The sequence below is a fragment of the Lithobates pipiens genome, unplaced genomic scaffold (genome assembly GCF_037356315.1).
Source record: "Lithobates pipiens isolate NorthernLeopardFrog02 unplaced genomic scaffold, aLitPip1_a1.2 Scaffold_28, whole genome shotgun sequence".
Classification (NCBI taxonomy): Eukaryota; Metazoa; Chordata; class Amphibia; order Anura; family Ranidae; genus Lithobates; species Lithobates pipiens.
This window is the reverse complement of record NW_027507789.1, coordinates 82,439,039-82,464,316: the sequence shown is the minus strand read 5'-3', so window position 1 is coordinate 82,464,316 and position 25,278 is coordinate 82,439,039. Positions and strand designations below refer to the sequence as shown.

The 25,278-nt window shown below is 47.2% G+C and overlaps 4 pseudogenes; all 4 read left to right on the top strand.

Annotated features, from left to right (window-relative positions):
• The first annotated feature begins 14,606 nt into the window (after positions 1-14,606).
• LOC143937044 (5S ribosomal RNA) lies at positions 14,607-14,725 on the top strand (annotated as a pseudogene).
• Positions 14,726-15,341: 616 nt separating this feature from the next.
• On the top strand, positions 15,342-15,460 carry LOC143936964 (5S ribosomal RNA; annotated as a pseudogene).
• Positions 15,461-18,856: 3,396 nt separating this feature from the next.
• LOC143937397 (5S ribosomal RNA) lies at positions 18,857-18,975 on the top strand (annotated as a pseudogene).
• A 103-nt stretch (positions 18,976-19,078) lies between these two features.
• Positions 19,079-19,197, top strand: LOC143936804 (5S ribosomal RNA; annotated as a pseudogene).
• Positions 19,198-25,278: the final 6,081 nt, after the last annotated feature.

The window sequence follows — 25,278 nt, the reverse complement described above, 5'->3', positions numbered from 1 at the left end:
GAGCTCTTCAAGCACTCTCAACCCTCTTGACAAACACCAAGATGGTCACCTTGGTAAACAAACAAAAAAAAAAAAACAAGTCAACGCCAACAACATAAAAATAAGCCTTCAGCACCTAGTATTCCCAGGTGGTCTCCAATCCAGGTACTAGCAAGGCCCGACCCTGTTTAGCCTCTGAGATCAGAGGAGATCGGGCGCTTTCAGGCTTATGTGCCCATAGGCAATCTCTTTGGGCACTCTCAACCCTCTTGACAAATGCCAAGATGGTCACCTTGGGAAACAAGCGAAAAAAAAACAAAACGAATCAAGGCCAACAACATAAAAAGAAGCCTACAATAACTGGTATTCCCAGGTGGTCTCCCATCCAGGTACTAACCAGGCCTGACTCTTCTTAGCCTCCAAGATCAGACGAGATTGGGTGCTTTCAGAGTGCTCGGACTCTTTCCCCATCACTAATGGGACGAGGCAGGGGTGCCCTCTGTCTCCCCTAATTTTTATTCTGACACTGGAACCACTTATGTGTCATGTTCGGAATGACCCGAATATTACTGGCATATCCAAACCCTCGGCACACCACAAAATTGCGGCGTACGCTGACGATCTAATTTTTTTCGTCTCCAATCCACACATTTCGCTTCCCAATATACTCGTGGCTCTCCGGCGATACGGCAGCCTATCAAACTTTAAATTTAATTGCACCATCGGCTGTATTGAATATATCGGTCCCGGATGGTGAGGCCAAGAGGCTATGCTCCGCTTTTCCATTCTACTGAGCTGAAAAATCTATACGTTACCTGGGCGTTGACATCGCAGCGGATTTGGTGCAATTGTACCCGCTTAATTTTCTTCCTCTCCTGAATAGACTGAAATCTGATTTGGGAAACTGGCATGATTTAACACTGACCTGGTTCGGGCGCTGTAATGCATTCAAAATGACGGCCCTCCCGCGGATCTTATACTTGTTCCAGACATTATCGATCCGGTTACCCCCAATCTTTTTCAGACATCTGCAGGTGCTGCTCCGGGACTTTATTTGGGCGCGCAAACCGCCCAGAGCCCGTTTGCAATTGCTTGCCAGACCAAAGGACAAGGGGGGTCTGGGTCTCCCAGATCTGAGACAATACAACAGAGCGACTCTGCTAGCGAGAGTCGTTGATTGGCATTGTAATGGCCACCACAAGCAGTGGGTGGAGATGGAGATTGAGGATGGATCCATTCCCCTATTGACCTCCCCGTGGCTCCTGTCCTCCCTACCAAAAGACCTCAGAGATCACCCCGTAGTGGGAGCTACGTTGGCTGTTGTGCGGAGGTTGTTCCGCTGCACACACATTGCTCCCCTGCCGTCACCAATGACTCCGGTTATAGGTAATCCAGACTTCCCACCGGGATTTACCAACAAGAAACTGCGACAGTTGACAGTGGTGGGGAAACAGCGTCTGGGAGAGGTGTGGTCCTCGGGAGGGCTCCCGACCACGCAAACTGTCGCCGAGCTTTCTGACCCTCCGCTTGACTTGTTTAATGCTTATCAACTTCGTCACTTTCTTCTGGCCATACAAAGGGCCCCCTACACTCCTAGAGACCTGACGCCCTATGAATCCATCTGTCACAAAAAGGAACCTGTGCAACACACCCTCTCCCTCCTGTACAACCTATTAAGTAGTCAGGAGGAGGAGTCGACCCCACCATTTATCCACAAATGGGAGATTGCATTTGGCATCACATTTACCCCACAACAGATAGGGAAGATCCTGACATTAGTACATAAAGCTTCCATCGCAAACCAATATCAAGAATCAGGATACAAGATAGTCTCACGCTGGTATAGAGTCCCATACCTTCTGAATAAAATGAATAGATCGATTCCGGATGTTTGTTGGAGGTGCAATTCAGATACGGGGACCATGGGACACATTTTCTGGGCATGCCCGGCCTTGAGGAACTTTTGGGTGGAGGTGACCGGGACAATAAAAACAGCCTGTTCGAAAATACAAAAAAACCCTCACAATGCAACTCCTGAACGCCGCCCGGGCCTGCATTCCCACACTGTGGAGGCAGCCTCAGCCCCCATCCAAGGTGCTGTGGTATTCCAAAGTCAATCATATTCTCCGGATGGAAGAATTGACCGCCACCCTTCACAACACTGAAGAGGCATTTAGTGTTACATGGAGGCCCTGGAGGTATTTTACTGGTACTTGAGACTACATTTGGGAGGTGAGCAGCGCCCCTGTCCCAGAAAACGACTGAACATCTAACGTTTACCTACGTAGGCCAAGTCTGCCCTGGGTGGCATTCCCCCCCTTCCCTTTTTGTCTTTTTTTTCTTTTTTTCCCTGCCGCCATCCCCCCCCCTCTTCTCTCTCCGTCTTTGCACTCTCTTCTTCCCCCGTCCTCCCTTTTGACTATGCCTTGTCTCCTTACTAGCCTTTGGGACCCAGAAGAACCCCAGGGTTATGGACACGACCGGCTCATATTTTACTCTGGTTCACGTAGGTCATGATAAGCTGGCTCGCTGTGGTCCCAGTTGTTCTCCATGATTACATTTGTCCGAACGGAGCTGCATTAGTTATACTGTACTACATGTCGGAGGTGGGGTTTCTCTCTTTTCTGCATGAAACTCTTGGACTCCCCTCTGAGAACCCAGAGTTATTTGGCTGCCTATTTTTTGTTACCATGTAATTGTGACTCTGGGTCATGCTGTATGGTTGACTGTTATATTTATGTTGTTCTACTTATACTTAATAAAAGAATAAAACAAAAAAAAAAAAATAAGTCAATGCCAACAACTTAAAAAAAAAGCCTATGGCATCGAGAAATCCCAGGCGGTCTCCCATCCCGGTACTAACCAGGTCCCAACCCTGCTTAGCCTCTGAGACAGGGCTGGTGCAAGGATCGTTGACACCCTAGGCGAAAACCTAATTTTGCCACCCCCCCCGGCTGCGCCCATGACTCCACCTTACCCTGCCCTTGCTACACATGACCTATCTGACCCCTACACTGACCCCCTGACACATAAACTAATCCACCTGACTCCTACTTCCTGCACTACTCACATCACATTGACCCCTACACTGACCCACCTGATAATTACACCGACCCACCTGCCACCTACACCAACCCACCTGGCACCTACACTGCCAATTACACTGACCATCACGCTGACACCTACACTGACCATCACGCTGACACCTACACTGACCATCACGCTGACACCTACACTGACCATCACGCTGACACCTACCCTGAAAACACATACCCTGAAAACACATACCCTGAAAACACATACCCTGACACATAAAATGGCACTGACGCATACACTGACGCATACACTGACATGACACATACACTGACACGACACATACACTGACACATTACACTGACACGACACATACACTGACACGACACATCACACTGGCATGACACATACAGTGGCATGACACATACACTGACACATCACACTGGCATGACACATACACAGACACATCACACTGGCATGACACATACACAGTCACATCACACTGACATGACACATACACTGACATGACACATACACAGACACATCACACTGACATGACACATACACTGATACATCACACTGACATGACACATACACTGACACATTACACTGACATGACACATACACTGACATGACACATACACTGACACATCACACTGGCATGACACATACACAGACACATCACAATGACATGACACATACACAGACACATCACACTGACATGACACATACACAGACACATTACACTGACATGACACATACACTGACACATTACACTGACATGACACATACACTGACACGACACATACACTGACACATCACACTGGCATGACACATACACTGACACATTACACTGACATGACACATACACTGACACATTACACTGACATGACACATACACAGACACATCACACTGACATGACACATACACAGACACATCACACTGACATGACACATACACAGACACATCACACTGACATGACACATACACAGACACATCACACTGGCATGACACATACACAGACACATCACACTGACATGACACATACACAGACACTTCACACTGACATGACACATACACAGACACACCACACTGGCATGACACTGACACACATCACACTGACCTACCTGACTCCTACTTCCTGCATTACTCACACACAAACCCCCTCCATACAGCTCAATGGATCAATCCTCCTCCTTACCTCTGCTCTTTGATGCTGCCTTCAGCGACCATCATCCCACCGGGCCTCTCCGACTCCTCCGCACTGCCAGCGCCATCCATCCGCTCCGCCGGGGCCACACCAGCGCCGTCCACCCTCTCCGCCGGGGCCACACCAGCGCCATCCATCCGCTCCGCCTCCATCATATCCCCGCCGGGACCAGGCCAGCGCCGTCAACCCCGCTCCATGATGTCCCCGCCGGGCAGGAGGTCAGCTGACCGACCTCTCGAAGCTCCCATCTCCGCCGAGCCCCGCCCCTCCGCTGCACTCACACAGACACACAGCGCAGCTCCAGAGGGACAGGCTGGAGCAAAGGAGTCCCGGAGCGGCGCTGTGAGATGAGTACGGTGGGGCGCTCAGCGGGAAACATGGGGGATTGGTGGCGCCGGTGGAACACCACAGGGGGGGCGAGAGAGTAGAAGAGGAGCTCACACTGGGCAGAGGCCGTAGTTGCGCCCTAGGTGGTAGTGCGCCCTAGGCGGCTGCCTACTTCGCCTAGTGGTAGCGCCGGCCCTGCTCTGAGATCAAATGAGATTTGGCTCTTTCAGGGTGATGCAGCCATAGTAGATTTTTTCAGGCACGCTCAACCGTCTTGACAAATGCCAAGATGGTCACCTTAGGAAACAAACAAAAAAAACAAGTCAACACCAACAACATAAAAAGAAGCCTACCGCACCTAGTATTTCCAGGCGGTCTCCCATCCAGGTATTAACAAGGCGCGACCCTTTCTAGCCTCTGAGATCTGAGATCTGAGATCAGCAGAGATTGGGCGCTTTCAGGGGGATGTGCCCATAGGCAATCTCTTTGGGCACTCTCATCCCTCTTGAAAAATGCCAAGATAGTCACCCTGGGAAACAAGCGAAAAAAAACAGGTCAACGCCAACAACATAAAAAGAAGAATACGGCACCTGGTATTCCAAGGCCGTCTCCCATTCAAGTACTAACTAGGCCCAACCCTTCTTAGCCTCTGAGATCAGAAGAGATAGGGTGCTTTCAGGGTGATGTGGCTGTAAATATTGAGTAATATGAGGGACACTCCTCAACCCCCCCCCCCCACCTAGCAGATCTGACTTTCATCCCCTTGCCCTCTCTGCCTCGGTCATCTGGTGGCAGTTTTATGCACTCCCGTGCCCCCACCCATTCATAATCCTTACCGACCTTTCCTTCCGCTGCTCACAGGAACACACTGGATGACTTGTCTAATAACCCAACTTGTACAAGACACCGCTATCCTCCTGTCTGACACCGGTCCCCCTTGGAGTCTTTATCCCTCACTGTTTGGGTGGTCCCTGCCTCCCCCTGGATGCTCCACATATACCCCGACGACATTGTAGGAGGGGCACCACTTGACAGGACACGGGGCTGTCATGCCGGTGGCATCTCCCATTGGAGGAAGGGATGATGGCCACAACTGACTTTATAATACAGACAGAAGGGTATACTAAAACAGCACAATTATGCTATAGCGCTTACCAGATGTACACTGGGTTTAAAGCGCTGTCCTACTTGGGTTATTGGGTAGACAGGTCGGAGAGGGAGCCCCCGAATCCTAGTCCCCCCAGTCCCGGCAGTGGTAAATGTCACGTCTGATACCGGTATGCAAATAAAAGACAATCAGTAACATGAAAGAAACAAAAAACAATAGTATAACCAAAACAGAGGTAGAGCATATAACTGTCAGCACTGAGGGGTCTCCTCGGCTCGCCCTAAACATAGGCATGCACGAGGGAGCCCGTCACAACAGAAAAGGCATCACAGAATGGGATCCACCACCCCCCGTCCCATACCCCTAAATTACATGCAGTCCCCGGACAAATGCATTTCTCCCTTTGGCAGATTGTCCTCTCCTTACCCCCCTCTCCCCCGTCCACGGCCCGGGGGGAAAAGGGGCAGGGAAGGGGGGAAAGGGGGAGTGGAAGGGGGGAAAGGGGGAGTGGAAGGGGGAAAGGGGGAGGGAAAGGAGGGAAGGGAAGGGTGGGAAGGGGGGGAAGGGAGGGGGGAAACAGGGGAGAGGGGACAAACATGCAGAAATGTCAAGTCCTTTAGCGCACTCCCACCAGCAAACACCCGGACCCCATAAATTTCAACTCCTCCCCTCCATGGTCACCACATCAAGATGAAAGAGGAGCAGCCCTGGTCGGTGCATGGAAAATCCGGCAGGCAAGGGGCTGGGGCCACCATCCCTCCATCCAACGGGAGACTTCACCCGAGCAGCAGTCCTGGGGCCCGCCAATTAGTGTCTCTCCTGCATCGCCATCGGGGGCTGTGTAGAGCATCCAGAGGGAGGCTGGGACCGCCCAAACAGTAAGGGGTAAATCCTCCAGGGGGTCCAGAGTCACCCTGGAGGGAAGCAGTGTCTCGTACCAATAGGCTCAATAAATAAGTCATCCAGGGTCCCCGAAAGCTGCAGAAGGCAATGTCAGCAAAGAGTAGGTGGGAGTCAGAGGGGGGGACAAGGGGCGCATCCAGGGGGAGGGGACACATATGCGGGAATGTCAAGCCCTTCCAGTACAGCGCATTAGGTATCACTCAGACCCCCCAAAGTGCAACTCCCCCATCTAAGGTCAAGACTCCAGAAGGGAAGATGAGCCGCCCTGGTCTGTACATGAAAGAACCTGCTGCCAAGGGGTTGGGGCCATCATCCCTTCCTCCAATGGGAGATGCCACCGGAATGAAAGCCCCGTGTCCTGTCAAGTGGTGCCCCTCTGACAATGTCGTTGTGGTATATGTGGAGCATCCAGGGAGAGGCAGGGACCACCCAAACAGTGAGGGGTAAAGCCTCCAAGGGGGACCGGTGTCAGACAGGAGGATAGCGGTGTCTTGTACAAGTTGGTTAATTAGACAAGTCATTCAGTGTGTTCCTGTGAGCAGCGGAAAGAAAGGTCGGTAAGGATTATGAATGGGTGGGGGACAGGGAGTGCATAAAACTGCCACCAGATGACCGGGGCAGAGAGGGCAAGGGGATGAAACTCAGATCTGGTAGGTGGGGGCGGGGGTGAGGAGTGTCCCTCATATTACTCACGTTGGCCATACCTTGAAGCTGAGCGCTCTGCATACCCAGGACGTTCTTCTGTATAATCTAGCCTATCTGTATACATTAGCCTGTCTTTTGTACACATTAGTCGGTCCGCTGTATACACTAGTCTGTCTGTATACACTAGTGTATACAGATAAGCTAGATTATACAGAAGAACGTCCTGGGTATGCAGAGATGGAGGCTAGAGTATGCATACTTGCTAGTGTATACAGACGGACTAGTGTATACAGAAGACCGGCTAGTTTATATAGGGAGGCTAATGTGTGCAAAAGACAGGCTAGTGTATACAAATAGGCTAGATTATAGAGAAGAACATCTTGGGTATGCAGAGAGAGAGGCTGGGTTACACAGAGAGGCTGGTGTATGCAGACTTGCTAGTGTATACAGACGGACTAGTGTATAGAGAGGCTTGGGTATACAGAGAGCTAATGTATAAAGAGCAGCTAGTGAATACAAAAGACATCCAAGGGTATACAGATAGACTCGTGTATGCAGAAGACCGGCTAGTTTATACAGAGAGGCTAAAGTGTACAAAACACAGGCTAGATTATACAGAAGAACGTCCTGGGTATGCAGAGATGGAGGCTAGGGTATACAGAGAGAGAGACTGTGATACACAGAGAGGAAGGAGTATGCAGACTTGCTACTGTATACAGATGGACTAGTGTATACAGTAGACCGGCTAGTTTATACAGAGAGGCTAATGTGTACAAAAGACAGCCTAGTGTATACAGATAGGCTAGATTATACATAAGAAGGTCCTAGTTATGCAAGAGATGGAGGCTAGGGTATGCAGAGAGAGAGGCTTGGTTACACAGACTTGCTAATGTATACAGACGGACTAGTGTATACAGAGTACCGGCTAGTTTATACAGAGAGGTTAATGTGTACAAAAGACAGGCTAGTTTATACAGATAGGCTAGATTATACAGAAGAACGTCCTGGGTATGCAGAGATGGAAGCTAGGGTATACAGAGAGAGAGAGCGAGGCTGGGTTACACAGAGAGGAAGGAGTATGCAGACTTGCTAGTGTATACAAATGGACTAGTGTATACAGTAGACCGGCTAGTTTACACAGAGAGGCTAATCTGTACAAAAGACAGGCTAGTGTATACAGATAGGCTAATTTATACAGAAGAAGGTCCTGGTTTATGCAAGAGATGGAGGCTAGGGTATGCAGAGAGAGAGGCTTGGTTACACAGACTTGCTAGTGTATACAGACGGACTAGCGTATACAGAGGACCGGCTAGTTTATACAGAGAGTCTAATGTGTACAAAAGAAAGGCAATTGTATACAGATAGGCTAGATTATACAGAAGAACGTCCTGGGTATGCAGAGATGGAGGCGAGGGTATACAGAGAGAGAGAGGCTAGAGTATGCATACAGGCTAGTGTATACAGTTAGGCTAGATTATACAGAAGAAGGTCCTGGTTTATGCAAGAGATGGAGGCTAGGGTATGCAGAGAGAGAGGCTTGGTTACACAGACTTGCTAGTGTATACAGGCGGACTAGTGTATACAGAAGACCGGTTAGTTTATACAGAGAGGCAAATGTGTACAAAAGATAGGCTAGTGTATACAGATTATTATACATAGCATTGTTAGCAGACCAATAGGACAATTTACATGGCTTAATATTGCAGAGCGTAATTTATCAGGAAAGAGATCCAAAGCGTTAGTTGCAGTAGCTTCATAAAACTGAGAAATCGTTGCATTACTCTAAATTTAAAATATGTTCCGGTTGCACTGAAAAGACGATATTAGATGAGTGATCTACACATTTCGTTTACTATTTCACTATACCGGCTAAATGTTAATATGTTAATATGTGCTGCGTGTAAGGTAGAAATTAGATGGTTTAGTGTGAGCTGGTTTACCAGGATTTAGAGATAGTAATCTGTTTATACTAGTATATAAATATAGCAAAATAATTATAACGGGTTTAAGTGGAAATACACGAAATAACAGCAACAACGTGTGTAGGTTTTTATCAATCAAGTTCATTACGTGTCTTTAATCATGTAGTGATATTGGAGCACAAGGATGAGCAAGCATAATAACTAACAGAGGATGACATGGCAAAAAGACAAACTGCATTAGAAATGTGAATATGAATTAGAGTTGAAATGCCAATCTCCAGGGCTACGTACAGCAAAGTGTGAGCTAAGCAGCTAAATATTCTGCAATAGCAGAGATTAAGTATTGCAGTCGAAATGAGATCGGAAGCGTTAGTTGCAGTAGCTCCAAAATGACTGAGAAATCATTTCATTACTCTAAATGTAAAAGTTATCCCGGTAGCACTGAGTGCTACTGATATTAGATGAGTGATCGTTCTAGTACAAATTCAGTTTCCTATAGCAGAGAGATACCAGCTAAATGTGAGACGAGCAATTAAACTGTTCACGGTAGCTTTGCATTACTCTTAATATGTGCAGCGTGTAAAGAAGCAATAAGATGGTTTTGTATTATCCTAAAATTAGCAGTATACGTAATAAAGGTGAGTAGGTAACCTGGATTTAGACATAGCAAACTCTATAATCTAATTTAGCAAAATTAGAAAGGATAATATTGAGACAGTATATACAGGTCGAGTTTAACTGGAAATACACAAAATATCTAGCTTACCTTTACATTGTTCAATAGAGCGTTGCAAAGTAATACCAAGGCAGAATGTAGGAATAGCAATTAGATGAGATGATTGCTGTAATCATGAAATATCAGCAACGACTAGGTTTCTATCGGATGAGAAAGTATAATAACTGGCAAAGTATGACATGGCAAAGAGACAAATTGCATTAGAGATGTGAGATGGACATGAAATGTCAATCCCCATTGGTTACTTACATGTAAACGCGGCTACATACAGCAAAGTGTGAGCTAAGCAGCTAAAGGGTATTTAAGAGTAAATTGACGTAGCTTGAAAATTCCAACGTGTAAATCGTTCCATTAAATATGTTACGCACGAAGACGGCTTACACTGACTGTTTTCCGTTTCCATTGGTCATCGGCATAATGTTTCAGTAACCATGAACATTAATAGTGATAGACAGCTTACATTAGGATGTATGCATGATGTGAATGTAAAATGAATGTAAAATAGTTGCATTATGTGTTATTAATGTAATCAAACTGTATTGCTATGCTTTGCTACTGCAACCACTTCTCAATCAAGTCCCACTGCTTTTCTCACTTTTTGCCGCTGTTAAAAAATGTGTTGCAAGTGTTATGTGTTACAAATGGTTATCAGTGTGACAGTTAATGTGGAGAAAAAGTAATACACAAAATAGAGTCAGAAAGAGAATCCTATTGCATAGAGGTAGCGAGAGATGGTTGCATTAATCTTAATGTGCAGTGTGTAAAAGGTTTTAAAAAGATGGTTTTGTGTGACTTTTGATTTAACGTAAAATTAGCTGTAGACATTATAATTTGTTACAATGATTTAGAGATAGTAATCTCTATAAAATAATAATAATAAGTATAGGAAAAAAAATTAGGAAAATTTTGAGGCAGTATGTATAGGTCGAGATATAGTGAATACACAAAAGGGATCAAGGGATAGTAGCAAAGTCAAGGGATAAATGCAAAGGTACTCTATTTAACAGTAAATTGACGTAGCTTGCAAATTCCAACGTATAAATCGGGATCAAGGGATAGTAGCAAAGTCAAGGGATAAATGCAAAGGTACTCTATTTAACAGTAAATTGACGTAGCTTGCAAATTCCAACGTGTAAATCGTTCCATTAATTTTGATGCTCAAGAAGACGGCTTACACTGACTGTTTTCCGTTTCCACTGGAAAGAGAATCCTATTGCATAGAGGTAGCGAAAAAGAAGTAATACAGAAAATAGAGTCAAACAGTGGAAACTTTATTTGTCATGACAGCTGATACTTGGTTGAGCAATAAAACTGTTTTATTTAGATGTAAGACTAGTTTTATTCTCTACATATAGGGTTTTCAGAGAGTTGTATAATATAGGCGACCAATAGGACATTTAAATGGCTTAATATTGTAGGGAGGAAGTATCGCTGTTCAAAGGTAAGAGATTGAAAGCTTAGCTTGAAAATGGCCGAGAAATAGTTGCGTTAGTCTAAATTTAAAGGATATGCCGGTACCAATGAGAAAGCTTATATTAGACTAGTTGATGTTTGCATTACACAATCCTATTATTATTATTATTATTATTAAGATCCAAGTGCAGAGAGATACTCAGTTAATGTCAGAGATACTCGGTCAATGTCAGAAAAGCAATACAACTGTTTACATCGTTAGAGAGCGATATTTACATTACTCTTAGTATGTGCAGCATGTCTGGTAGCAAATGGATGGTTTTGTGAACATTTTGCATTAAGGTACAATTAGCGGTAGAACTCATCGAAGTGAATAGATTTAAGCGGATTTTGAGATAGTACTCTCCATTTCTAATAAGAAATATAGAAAAATAAGTCAGGATGGTGTGTCAGGACTGTCACATACTCACAGTCCCGTTACAAATATGCAAAATAGAGCGAAAGAGTACATGGTTTATTTTGATGTATGATAGTTTTATTGCATGCTTGATGTGGATGATTAAAATCGTGTAGTGATCTATATTTAGCATAAGAATGAAAAGGCATAACATGGCAATGAGACAAACTCCATTAGAGATGTGAGCTAGATGAAATGATGAAATGTCTCTGTATAGCCCAGATTGTCTTCTGTTATCACTTAGCATACCCTCTAAATTCACTAGCCTTCTCTATATACACCAGCATGTTTACACTAGCCGGTCTTCTGCATACAATAGCCTGTCTTCGATATACACTAGCCTATGTTCTGAATACACTAGCCCGTCTTCTGTATACATTAGTCTCTCTGTATAAACTAGCATCTCTGTATACCCCAAACTGTCTTCTGTAAAAACTTGTCTCTCTTTATAACCTGTCTAGCCTTTCTTCTGTACACACTAGCTTCTCTGTATACACTAACCAGGCTTCTATATACAATAGCTTCACTCTATGCACTAGCCTCTCTGTATAATCTAGCCTCTCTATATACCCTAGATAGTGTTCTGCATCTCCGTAGTGGTAGCCTCTCCGTAGAAGCCAGCCTTTATTCTGTATTCACTAGCCTTTCTTCTGTATGCTGTAGTCTTCTATATATACTAGCTTCTCTGTACACCCTTGCATCTCTGTAATACACTAAACCCTCTGTATACCACAGCCTGTCTTCTGTATACACTAGACTGTAAACACTAGCTAGAATACACCAGCCTGTCTTCTGTACCCACTAGAATCTCTGTATACACTACCCAGTCTTCTGTATACACTGTCAGCTTGGATGTATACCCAAGCCTGTCTTCTGTATACACTAGTCTCTCTATATGCACTGTCCTATCTGTATACACTCGACTCTCTCTATACACTAACCTCTCTATATACACTAACATCTTTGTATATACTAGCCTCTCTTTAAATTAGCCTCTCTGTGTACCCCAGCCTCATTGTTTACTCTAGCATCTCTGTATACTCAAGCCTATCTGCGTACACGAGTTTGTATTCTGTATTCACTAGCCTGTATTCACTAGCCTTATATATACTAGCTTCTCGCTTCTCTGTACACCCTTGCATCTCTGTACACTAGACTCTCTGAATACACTAAACCCTCAGTATACCACAGCCTGTCTTCTGTATACATTAGACTGTAAAAACTAGCTAGAATACACCAGCCTGTCTTCTTTACCCAATAGACTCTCTGTATGCACTACCCAGTCTTCTGTATACACTGTCAGATTTGATGTATACCCAAGCCTGTCTTCTGTATACACTAGTTTCTCTATATGCACTGTCCTTACTGTATACTCTCGACCCTCTCTATACATTAACCTCTCTATATACACTAACATCTTTGTATATCTCTCTTTAAATTAGCCTCTCTGTGTACCCCAGCCTCACTGTTTACTCTAGCATCTCTGTATACTCAAGCCTATCTACATACACGAGTCTTCTGTATTGTGTATTAACTAGCCTTTCTTCTGTATGCTGTAGTCTTCTATATATACCAGCTTCTCTGTACACCCTTGCATCTCTGTAAACACTGTGTAAACTAGCCAGTCTTATGTATACACTAGACTCTCTGAATACACTAAACTCTCTGTATACCACAGCCTGTCTTCTGTATACACTAGACTGTAAAATCTAGCTAGAATACACCAGCCTGTCTTCTGTACCCACTAGACTCTCTGTATACACTACCCAGTCTTCTGTATAGAATGTCAGCTTTCATGTATACCCTTTCTGTATACACTAGCTTCTCTATATGCACTGTCCTTTCTGTATACACTCGACTCTCTCTATACACTAACCTCTCTATATACACTAACATCTTTGTATTTGTCTTTAAACTAGCCTCTCTGTGTACCCCAGCCTCACTGTTTACTCTAGCATCTCTGTATACTCAAGCCTATCTACATACACGAAACCTGTATTCTGTATTCACTAGCCTTTCTTCTGTATGCTGTAGTCTTCTATATATACCAGCTTCTCTGTACACCCTAGCACTGTAACAGTGCTAGGTTCCTGTATTACAGAAACAGAACACCAGCAATAAGGTGTATACTGTGCAGGAGGCACACAACACCGACTCTAACTTCTGCACTGCAGATGCATGTATTGCAGAAATTGAACACCAGTAATAAAGGGTAGCTTCAGGTGTGTACTGTGCAGGAGGCACATAACACCCACTGTAACAGTGCTAGGTTCCCAAGCAGTAAAGACACTGTCCCTGCCTATCGTCCTCTTTCCCTGACCACCGCAACACACTATACAAGGCCGCCGTGCTGGCGGCCTTATATAGTGTGGGGTGTGTACTAAACCCCCCTGAGCTATAATTGGCCACAGGAATCCTGCCTGTGGTGAATTGTGGCTCTCCTCACACAGGATGTCACATCTGTTCTTATTATATAGAACCTATTATGCTCCTCGTAAACTTTTTCAGTTTGGCCGAACGGCCGGACGCAAGTTGCCCCCGGTGCGGGAACATGGGGGGAGACATGATGCACATGTTTTGGAGATGCCCGAAGTTGATCCGCTACTGGACAGAGGTGACAGGAACCATTGATCGGGTGGTTGGAACCTCCACCAAGATGGGGGCGAAGTATTGTCTCCTGGGATTAGTTGAAGGAGTTGGAAAATCGGGAAGTAGCCAGATGGCAGTTCTGAGATGCCTATTTCAGGCAAGGAAACTGATTGCCCAACCCTGTTTAGCCTCCAATGTTGGCAATGACTTGTTTTTTTTCGCTTGTTTCCCAAGATGACCATGTTGGCGTTTGTCAAGATGGTTGAGAGTGCCCGAAGAGATCGCCTATGGCCCCATCACCTTGAAAGTGCCTGATCTTGTCTGATCTCGGAGGCTAAGCATTGTCGGGCCTGATTAGTAACTGGATGGGAGACCAACCGGGAATACCAGGTGCCGTAGGATTCTTTTTATGTTGTTGGCGTTGACATGGGTTTTTTTTTCCGCTTGTTTCCCAAGGTGATCATCTTGGCATTTGTCAAGAGGGCTGAGAGAGCCCAAAGAAATCTCCTACGGCCACATCCCCCTGAAAGCGCCCGATCTCATCTGATCTCAGAGGCTAAGCAGGGTCCGGCCTAGATAGTATTAAAGGTGCCGTAGGAATCTTTTTATATTGTTGGCTTTGACCTGTTTTTCTTTCGCTTGTTTCCCAAGGTGACCATTTTAGCATCAGTCAAGAGTTTTGAGTATGTCCCAAAGCGTTCGCCTGAGGTCACATCACCCTGAAAGCGCCCGATCTCAGAGGCTAAGCAGGGTCTGGGTCAGATGGGAGACCGGCAGGGTCTATGTTGTTGGCGTTGACCTTTTTTTTTTCACTTGTTTCCCAAGATAACCATCTTGGTATTTGTCAAGAGGGTTGAGAGTGTCTAAATAGAACACCTATGGCCACATCACCCTGAAAGCGCACAATCTCATCTGATCTCGGAGGCCTAGCAGTGTACGGCCTGGTTAATACCTGTATGGGAGACCATCTGTGAATACCAGGTGCCCAACAAGAGGGTTGAGAGTGCCCAAAGAGATCATCTACGGCCCCATCACCCTGAAAGCGCCCAATCTCATCTGATCTCAGAGGCTAAACAGTGTCGGGCCTGGTTAGTACCTGGATGGGAGACTGCCTGGAAATACCAGGTGCCATAGGCTTCTTTTTTTGTTGTTGGCTTTGAACTGTTTTTTTCGCTTGTTTCTCAAGGCGACCATCTTGGCGTTTGTCAAGAGGGTTGGGCGTGTCTTGAAGAGAACGCTTACGGCCACATCACCCTAAAAGCACCCGATCTTGTCTGATTTCAGAGGCTTAGCAGCATCAGGCCTGGTTAGTACCTGGACGGGAGACTGCCTGGGAAGACCAGGTGACATAGAAGGATCTGGCCTGGTTAGTGTCTTGATTGGGAGATCGCCTGGGAATTCCGGATGCCGTAGGATTCTTTTTATGTTGTTGGCTTTGACCTGTTTTTTTTCCCTTGTTTCCCAAGGTGACCATCTTGGCATTTGTCAAGAGGGTTGAGAGTGCACAAAGAAATTGCCTACGGGCACAACACCCTGAAAGCGCCCAATCTCGTTTGGTCTCAGAGGCTAAGCAGGGTTGGGCCTGGTTTGTACCTGGATGAGAGACCTCCTGGGTTTTCCAGATGCCGCAGGCTTCTTTTTATGTTGTTGGCGTTGACTTGTTTTTTTTGTTTGTTTCCCAAAGTGGCCATCTTGGCGTTTGTCAAGAGGGTTGAGCGTGCATTTGATCTCAGAGGCTAAGCAGGGTTGGGACATGGTTAGTACCTGGATGGGAGACCGCCTGGGATTTCTCGATGCCATAGGCTTTAGTTTTAAGTTGTTGGCATTGACTTATTTTCTTTATTTTTATTATTCTTTTATTAAGTAGAACAACATAAATATAACAGTCAACCATACAGCATGACCCAGGGTCACAATTACATGCTAACAAAAAATAGGCAGCCAAATATTTCTGGGTTCTCAGAGGGGAGTCCTACAGTTTCATGCAGAAAATAGAGAAACCCCACCTCCGACATGTAGTACAGTATAACTAGTGCAGCTCCGTTCGGACAAATGTAATCATGGAGAACAACTGGGACCACAGCGAGCCAGCTTATCATGACCTACGTGAACTAGAGTAAAATATGAGCCGGTCATGTCCAGAACCCTGGGGTTCTTCTGGGTCCCGAAGGCTAGTAAGGAGACAAGGCATAGTCAAAAGGGAGGACGGGGGAAGAAGAGAGTGCAAAGACGGAGAGAGAGGAGGTGGGGGGATGGCGACGGGGAAAAAAAGAAAAATAAAGACAAAAAGGGAGGGGGGAATGCCACCCAGGGCAGACATGGCCTACGTAGGTAAACGTTAGATGTTCAGTCGTTTTCTGGGACGGAGGCACTGCTCACCTCCCGAATGTAGTTTCGAGTACCAGTGAAATACCTCCAGGGCCTCCATGTAACACTAAATGCCTCTTCAGTGTTGTGAAGGGTGGCGGTCAATTCTTCCATCCGGAGAATATGATTGACTTTGGAATACCACAGCACCTTGGATGGGGGCTGAGGCTGCCTCCACAGTGCGGGAATGCAGGCCCGGGCGGCATTCAGGAGTTGCATTGTGAGGGTTTTTTTGTATTTTCGAACAGGCTGTTCGGTCAAGTGTAGAAGGCACGCTACTGGGAACCCAAAAGTTCCTCAAGGTCGGGCATGCCCAGAAAAGGTGTCCCATGGTCCCCATATCTGAATTTCACCTCCAACAAACATCCGGGATCGATCTATCCATTTTATTCAGAAGGTATGGGACTCTATACCAGCGTGAGACTATCTTGTATCTTGATATTGGTTTGCGATGGAAGCTTTATGTACTAAGGTCAGGATCTTCCCTATCTGTTGTGGGGTAAATGTGATGCCTAAGTCCCTCTCCCATTTGTGGATAAATGGTGGGGGTCGACTCCTCCTCCTGACTACTCAATAGGTTGTACAGGAGGGAGAGGGTGTGTCGCACAGGTTCCCTTTTGTGACAGATGGATTCATAGGGTGTCAGGTCTCTAGGAGTGTAGGGGGCCCTTTGTATGGCCAGAAGAAAGTGACAAAGTTTATAAGCACTAAACAAGTCAAGCGGAGGGTCAGAAAGCTCGGCGACAGTTTGCGTGGTCGGGAGCCCTCCCGTGGGCCACACCTCTCCCAGATGCTGTTTCCCCACCACTGTCAACTGTCGCAGTTTCTTGTTGGTAAATCCCGGTGGGAAGTCTGGATTACCTATAACCTGAGTCATTGGTGATGGCAGGGGAGCAATGTGTGTGCAGCGGAACAACCTCCGCACAACAGCCAACCTAGCTCCCACTACGGGGTGACCTCTGAGGTCTTTTGGTAGGGAGGACAGGAGCCACGGGGAGGTCAATAGGGGAATGGATCCATCCTCAATCTCCATCTCCACCCACTGCTTGTGTGGGCCATTACAATGCCAATCAACGACTCTCTCTAGCAGAGTCACTCTGTAGTATTGTCTGAGATCTGGGAGACCCAGACCCCCCTTGTCCTTTGGTCTGGCAAGCAATTGCAAACGGGCTTTGGGCAGTTTGCGCGCCCAAATAAAGTCCCGGAGCAGCACCTGCAGTTGTCTGAAAAAAATTGGGGGTAACCGGATCGGTAATGTCTGGAACATGTATAAGATCCGAGGGAGGGCCATCATTTTGAATGCATTACAGCGCCCGAACCAGGTCAGTGTTAAAGCATGCCAGTTTCCCAAATCAGATTTCAGTCTATCCAGGAGAGGGACAAAATTAAGCAGGTACAATTGCGCTAAATCCGCTGCGATGTTAACGTATAGATTTTTCAGCCCAGTAGAATGGAAAAGAGGTGCGGAGCCTCTTGGCCTCACCATCCGGGACCGATATATTCAATACAGCCGACTTGGCGTAATTGTTTTTATAGTTTGATAGGCTGCCGTGTCGCTGTAGAGATGCAAGTATTTTGGGAAGCAAAATGTGTGGATTGGAGACGGAAAAAATTAGATCGTCAGCGTACGCCGCAATTTTGTGGTGTGCCGAGGGTTTGGATATGCCAGTAATATTCGGGTCATTCCAAACGTGACACATAATGGTTCCAGTGTCAGAATTAAAATTAGGGGAGACAGAGACCACCCCTGCCTCGTCCCATTAGTGATGGGGAAAGAGTCCGAGCACCACTCGGTCACCCGTACCGCTGCCGATGGCGTGGAGTAAAGCGACATTACTCAGCTCATCATGTTGGGGCCAAGACCTATATGTTCCAGGGTGGCCTGCATAAAGTGCCAAGGTGACCATCTTGGCGTTTGTCAAGAGGGTTGAAAGTGCCTGAAGAGATTGCCTACGGGCACATCACCCTGAAAGCACCCGATCTCGTTTGATGTTGGAGGCTAATAGAGTCGGGCCTTGTTAGTACCTGGATGGGAGACCGCCTGGGAATACCAGGTGTCGTAGACTTCTTTTTATGTTGTTGGCGTTGACCTGTTTTTTTTTCGCTTATTTCCCAAAGTGACCATCTTGGTGTTTGTCAAGAGGGTTGAGAGTGCCTGAAGAGATTGCCTATGGCCACATCACTCTGAAAGCACCCAATCTCATCTGATCTTGGAGGCTAAGAAGAGTCGGGCCTGGTTAGTACCTGGATGGGAGACCACCTGGGATTACCAGTTATTGTAGGCTTCTTTTTATGTTGTTGGCGTTGATTCGTTTTCTTTTTTTTGCTTGTTTCCCAAGGTGACCATCTTGGCATTTGTCAAGAGGGTTGAGAGTGCCCAAAGAGATCGTTTACAGCAGCATCACCCTGAAAGAGCCCAATCTCGTCTGATCTCGGATGCTAAACAGTGTCGGGCCTGGTTAGTACCTGGATGGGAGACCGCCTGGGAATACCAGGTGCCATAGGCTTCTGTTTTTTTTGTTTTTTTATTTAGTAGTATGCGACATACAATGCAAAGGCAACTTCACAGAATGTGTGATACAAATAGTTACAAACAAACGATCATATTGCATGGATATCAGAGCCAATGGTAAGAAGTCCGAGGAGAATAGCACGTGTACAGCTTTGCGGTCATATCAAGATGAGATTAAAGCTCCATCTCGTTGGGATCCTCTACCACTTAAAATATTATTGATACTAGCCCTGCTACCCTCGAAGAGTTTAGATATCCGTAGATAGGGGAAGAGTATTGTGTAGTAGTCAAATGGGGTCGGAACATACCATTTTCTTTTCCCTTTTTTGAGTTAAGAATGGAAATAGTAGAACTGAAAGGAGGGAGAAGGGGAAAGAGAAGATTGGGGAAGGAAATGGCAGAAAAGGAAAAGAAGGGGTAAGGGGTAATTCGTTCAATATCATTTACCCTTGCGAACCACTGGGTCACCATTGGAGCAGATTGCTCTTTCCACTGACTTGGGATGCAGGCCCTAGCTGCATTGAGGAGATGTTTAAGTAAGGACTTATGATAACGCTTTCTCGACATAGGAGTTAGATTGAGAAGATTGGGGAAGGAAATGGCAGAAAAGGAAAAGAAGGGGTAAGGGGGTGTCGTGGGTAGAGTGGATAGGATGGGGTCCCCTCCCAGGGAGCAAGAGACGCCCTCGGCTCACCAGCTCATCAGCTGTCCAACGTTTGGAACAGCGATCTCCAACGATCACCATGAGCTTACTATGTCTCGCGGAGGTATTCTTCCGAAAAGCGAAACTGGGTCCAGTAGAACCATCTGTTCCCATGCTCCTCCGTTTTATCCCTCATTGTGGCAGTCAGGTCTTCCATTCGTTCAATATCATTTACCCTTGTGAACCACTGGGTCACCATTGGAGCAGATTGCTCTTTCCACTGACTTGGGATGCAGGCCCTAGCTGCATTGAGGAGATGTTTAAGTAAGGACTTATGATAACGCTTTCTCGACATAGGAGTTAGATTGAGAAGAACTGCTGCGGGATCATTGGCTAAGGAAATGTCTGTGAACTTGTGGATGAGTCTCAGGACAGGCTGCCAGAATGTTTGTAATTTAGGGCTTTCCCAGAAAATGTGGAGAATGGTGCCACATTTGGTCCACAGCGACAGCAGCGGTCAGATTGACCGGGGAATATTTTGGCCAACACCACCGGTGTACGATACCAGCGTGTTTATATGAGATCTCCTGACATTTACTGCAGAGTGACGACTTATGGGCGAAAAAGAGTATTCTGTCCTTCTGTGGTTTGGAGAATGTAGTTTGTAAGTCCCTTTTCCATTTAGCTAGGAAGGGTGGATCCGTGGAGGATTGTGCGTCTGTCAGGATTTGGTAGGACCTAGAGAGGGAACCACGAACTGGGCCATCATCCAGGCAAAGTTCCTCGAAGGGGTGGAATTGTCTAGAGAAGAACGAATGGTTAGGTAGTGATCCGAGGAAATGGATTAGCTGTCTAGCTCTCCAGCTATCCAATGCAACAGGTACTTGCTCTAGCAGTATGGTCCCCATGGGAATCAAGCCCGTGGGTCCAAGAAATAGGGCTGCTCTCAGAAGCCCTTTCGGGGCTTGCCTGGTAAAGGCCTGGTCAGACAGGCCCGGAGGGAATCTAGGATGTCCAATAATTGGGGTCATAGGAGAAGGGAAGTTAGTCAGGTGGGAAAGGTGAAAAAAACTATCCATCTCGGCGAGCGAGGGGCCAATTAACGGGTGAGTAGTCACACAGGGCTCCAATGGCCTCCCCGCCCAAGGCAGACCAGCCAGTGGAACCCGCGCCATCTCCTGCTCTAGCTTGACCCATAGCTTCAGTTCCCCATGCCGGTGTCTTATCACATATGGTCCCCCATCGGATAGTGTCCGCTGTGTACTGCGCATTCCGAAAATTGCCGAGCATGAACGGCGCCTGCGCACTGAGTCCAGGTTCTATCCCCACTATCCAAGTGGACATAGAGTAAGAATATAAAAGAGCCGAGCGCAGCGAGGCAAAGCCCGAAGCGTGGCGAGCGAAGCTCGCCTGCAAGGGACCCTCTAATATTCACAACCCTATGTCCGCTTGGATGGTGGGGCTACCACCTCCACTCACCGCGCAGGCGCCGTTCAGCTTTGGAGATTTTCCGAAGCTTCGTCTGCTCCGTACTGTGCATGCGCAGTACGGCGCGGACACTATATCATGGCCGGACAGTATATGGCAGAACACCGGCACCAGTCAACCACCGGTGTCATGTGCGTCGCTGTGTAATATAGAGCAGGGTCCGGGAAGCCAATACCTCCCCGCAATTTCGGTCGCAATAGCATTGCCCTACCAATACGCATATGTTTTCCGCGCCAGAGGAACTTGATAAAGATTGAGCGAACCGCATGAAAGAAAGTCTGGGGTATTTTGATAGGTAAGGCTTGTAGTAGATACAGAAGTCGTGGCATCGTGTTCATCTTCAACACATTACAGCGTCCGAACCATGACAGAGCTAGTGGGTCCCATCTTTTAAGGTCCGCTGAAAGCCCATAGGCTTCTTTTTATGTTGTTGGCTTTGACCTGTTTTTTTTTGCTTGTTTCTCAAGGCGACCATCTTGGCGTTTGTCAAGAGGGTTGGGCGTGTCTTGAAGAGAACGCTTACGGCCACATCAACCTGAAAGCACCCGATGTCGTCTGTTTTCAGAGGCTAAGCAGCGTCAGGCCTGGTTAGTACCTGGATGGGAGACTCCCTGGGAAGACCAGGTGCCATAGAAGGATCTGGTCTGGTTAGTGACTTTTTTTTTTTTAATTCTTTATTTACGGATTGCAGGTAATACAGAGACAAACTGTAAAAGACATAGATCCCTCAGTTTTCCAGGTTAACAAAAATACATAGTTAATACTTTGTGGGGGACCGGGGGAAACCTAACAACTTATGTCAGCAGCAGCCCCAGCCGTGGCTAGGCCACCACATTATCCCACTCTAATGATCTGGCACCCCAGTGTCTACTTATAAACCAGGGCAGTCCCCGGGGCGATCCCCCTCAAGGCCCAAACTGAGGGGCCTCTAACATCGGTCACCTTCATTCTACTGGTCAAAGAGCTCAGCCGGGACCACCCCGAGGGCCGCCAACCCCTGGCTGGGAAATCGAGGGAACAAAACGAAAAGATCCTTGCAATCACCATGTATTTTAATTATACTTGGGAGTTAGGGGGTAAGGAAAGAGGGGGGAGCAAATGGGCAGGAGAAGGGTATGGGGGTAGAAAGAATGAAAGTTATAGGGGGCTAACAGTGCTACGAGGCAGACGGGGGAGAGAGTGAACCAGGGTGGTATACGAGAAGGGAGAGAAAGAAAGAGGACTCCGATGGGTTCCCACGACCGGACCCTTCCCTCTATACACGTGCCAGAGCCTACAGATAGGATCTGTATGCGTCGGAAAACCTGAACAGGCTCCAAGACAACCAACGAGCAGTGTGCTCTTCCTCCCTGTCGCCTAACGCTGATGTGAGCTGTTCCATACGGTAGATGTCGCAAACTCTTGCAAACCAGTGAGACACCAGTGGAGCGGCCTGCTGTTTCCACATGCTAGGTATACATGCCCTGGCCCCACTCAGAAGATGTTTTAAGAGAGTTTTATGGTACTTCTTGCTCGAGAGTGGGGTCAGATTGAGGAAGATCGCAGCTGCGTTGTTCTGGAGATCAATAGCCGTGAGGTCAAAAATGATATTGAGAACCTGTCTCCAGAAATGGGCCAGTTGAGGGCATTCCCAGAAGATATGTAGTAACGTGCCGGCTTGTTCACCGCATCTCCAGCACAAAGGGCTGTGACCGGGAAACATGGCCGCCAGGACAGTGGGGGTCCTGTACCATCGGGTCAAAATTTTATAAGCTATTTCCTGGTATTTACTACATAGGGATGACTTGTGCGCAAAAAGAAGCACGCGGTTCTTCTGGTCTGGCGAGAGCCGGACATGCAGGTCTCGCTCCCATTTTTCCACGAACACCAGGTTACCCTGGGAGAGTTGGTCCAGTAGGATGCGATATGACAGGGAAAGAGACCCTCGGGTCGGTTCCTCTCCTGAGCATACCTCCTCAAACGATGTTAGGGGTCTGCGGAATTCGCCACTGTTTGGCAAAGATTTCAAGAAGTGGGAGAGTTGGGCAAGCTTCCACTGTCCCAGGGCCGTGGTTGCTAACGCCTCGTACATAGTGGAGACCGCTGTCCATGTCCTAGGGCCAAGAAAAGAAGAGGCCCGCACAAGGTCCCGGTCAGGGTTGAGGCGGAAAGACTTTTCCGTCATGCCGGGTTCAAAGCGTGGGTGTCCAATAATAGGAGTCATGGGCGAAGGGAAACTGGGCACGCCCGTCAGGGTAAAATATCTGTCTAGCTCTTGTAACGTTGGCTCAATGAGTGGGTGTGCCCACGTCGCTCCCGACCAGCCCGGTCCACTCCAGGGCAAACCCTCAAGTGGAAATGGTACGGATTCACGCTCCAGACGAACCCACAGCTTATCCTTCAGGTGTCTGCACCAGTCAACTGCTCTGTTCATGTGCACCGCCGTATATTACCATGCCGGATCTGGGAGGCCAATCCCTCCCTTGTCTTTTGGTCTGAGCAGTAATGTTCGGCTGAGTCTTGGAGGCCTGCCCTGCCATACGTATCGAATAAAGATGGAGCGCATGGCTTTAAAAAATGATTGGGGGATTTTTATCGGTAAGGCTTATAATAGATACAAGAGTCTGGGCATTACATTCATTTTGAGCACATTGCATCTCCCAAACCAAGAGGTCGCCAACTTTGACCACCTCTCTAGATCTACGGCAAATTTTTTTAGAAGCGGCTGGAAATTCAATTGGAAAATCAGATGTGGGTCCGGGGGAACCAGCGACGGGAGGTTTGCCGAAGCTAGGTACTCGTCAATGGCCGCTGTGCCGGCCTGGAGGGTGTCTCCTGAGTCCCGGGGGTGCAAGTTATAAAGGGCTTCATAGAAAGATCGGAAACACTCTGCTATCTCCCGTGAATCATGAAGCTTGGCACCCGAAGGGGAGGTTATGGTTGGAATGAAGGACGCGTTGCGTTGGGCACGCAGGGAGTTCGCTAGGGACCTACTACACTTGACTCCATATTCATAATACGTCCTGCGGACCCACATGAGTCTGGTTCTAGCCTGAAAGAGAGAGAAATCTCTGATTTGTTCTCTAAGATCTCTCACCTCCACCTCCAGCGCAGCAGTCGGCTGGGATTTGTGTCGTTGTTCACACGCATGCAACTTGGCAATAAGTTTGGAGAGAGCCTCAGTTTTGGCCACTTTGAGTCTATGACCATGTTTAATAAGAATGCCCCTAATGTAGCATTTATGAGCCGCCCATAACATGAGGGGGTTGGAAACAGAATCACGGTTATGATCAAAGTAACTTTCTAATTCCCTAAGCAGGTCTGCGTGGGTCTCAGGGTCCTTCAGGAGAGACTCGTTCAGTCTCCACCAGGACTGACCACGCGACTCCTGTTGTAGCTTCAGCATCAAAGAAATCGGGGCATGGTCAGACAGGGCTATGTGGCCTGAGCGTCTGAGCGTCTGTGACCGCCGGGATAGCATTGTGGGCGACTAAAAACATATCTATACGTGAGTAAGAACCACGAGCGGTGGAAAAGAACGTATAGTCCCTATCCTGTGGGTGAAGCGTACGCCACACATCGATCAGTCGGTGGGAGTGTAGCAGGTCTCTTATGTGTGAACGCGTTCTCGCAGAAATCGCAAAGGTGCCCGATGATGAGTCTCTGCGGGGGTCCAAGGTGAGGTTAAAGTCCCCCCCAATGATCAAAGTACCCTCCGAGAATGCAGCCAGGGCATCCAAGGATGCTTCTAAGGCCGGCAGCTGGTCCACATTCGGCATGTATAGGTTGGCAAGAGTAAAAGTTTGCGAGTGGAGAGTTCCCTTAATGAAGAGATATCTCCCTTCACTATCGGCTTGGACAGCTAACAGGCGCCACGGCAAGTTTTTAGCAAGAAGAACACACACTCCTCTCGATTTGGAAGTAGGGGACGTGCTGTGGTGGGCCAGGGGGAAGTGCTTACTATAA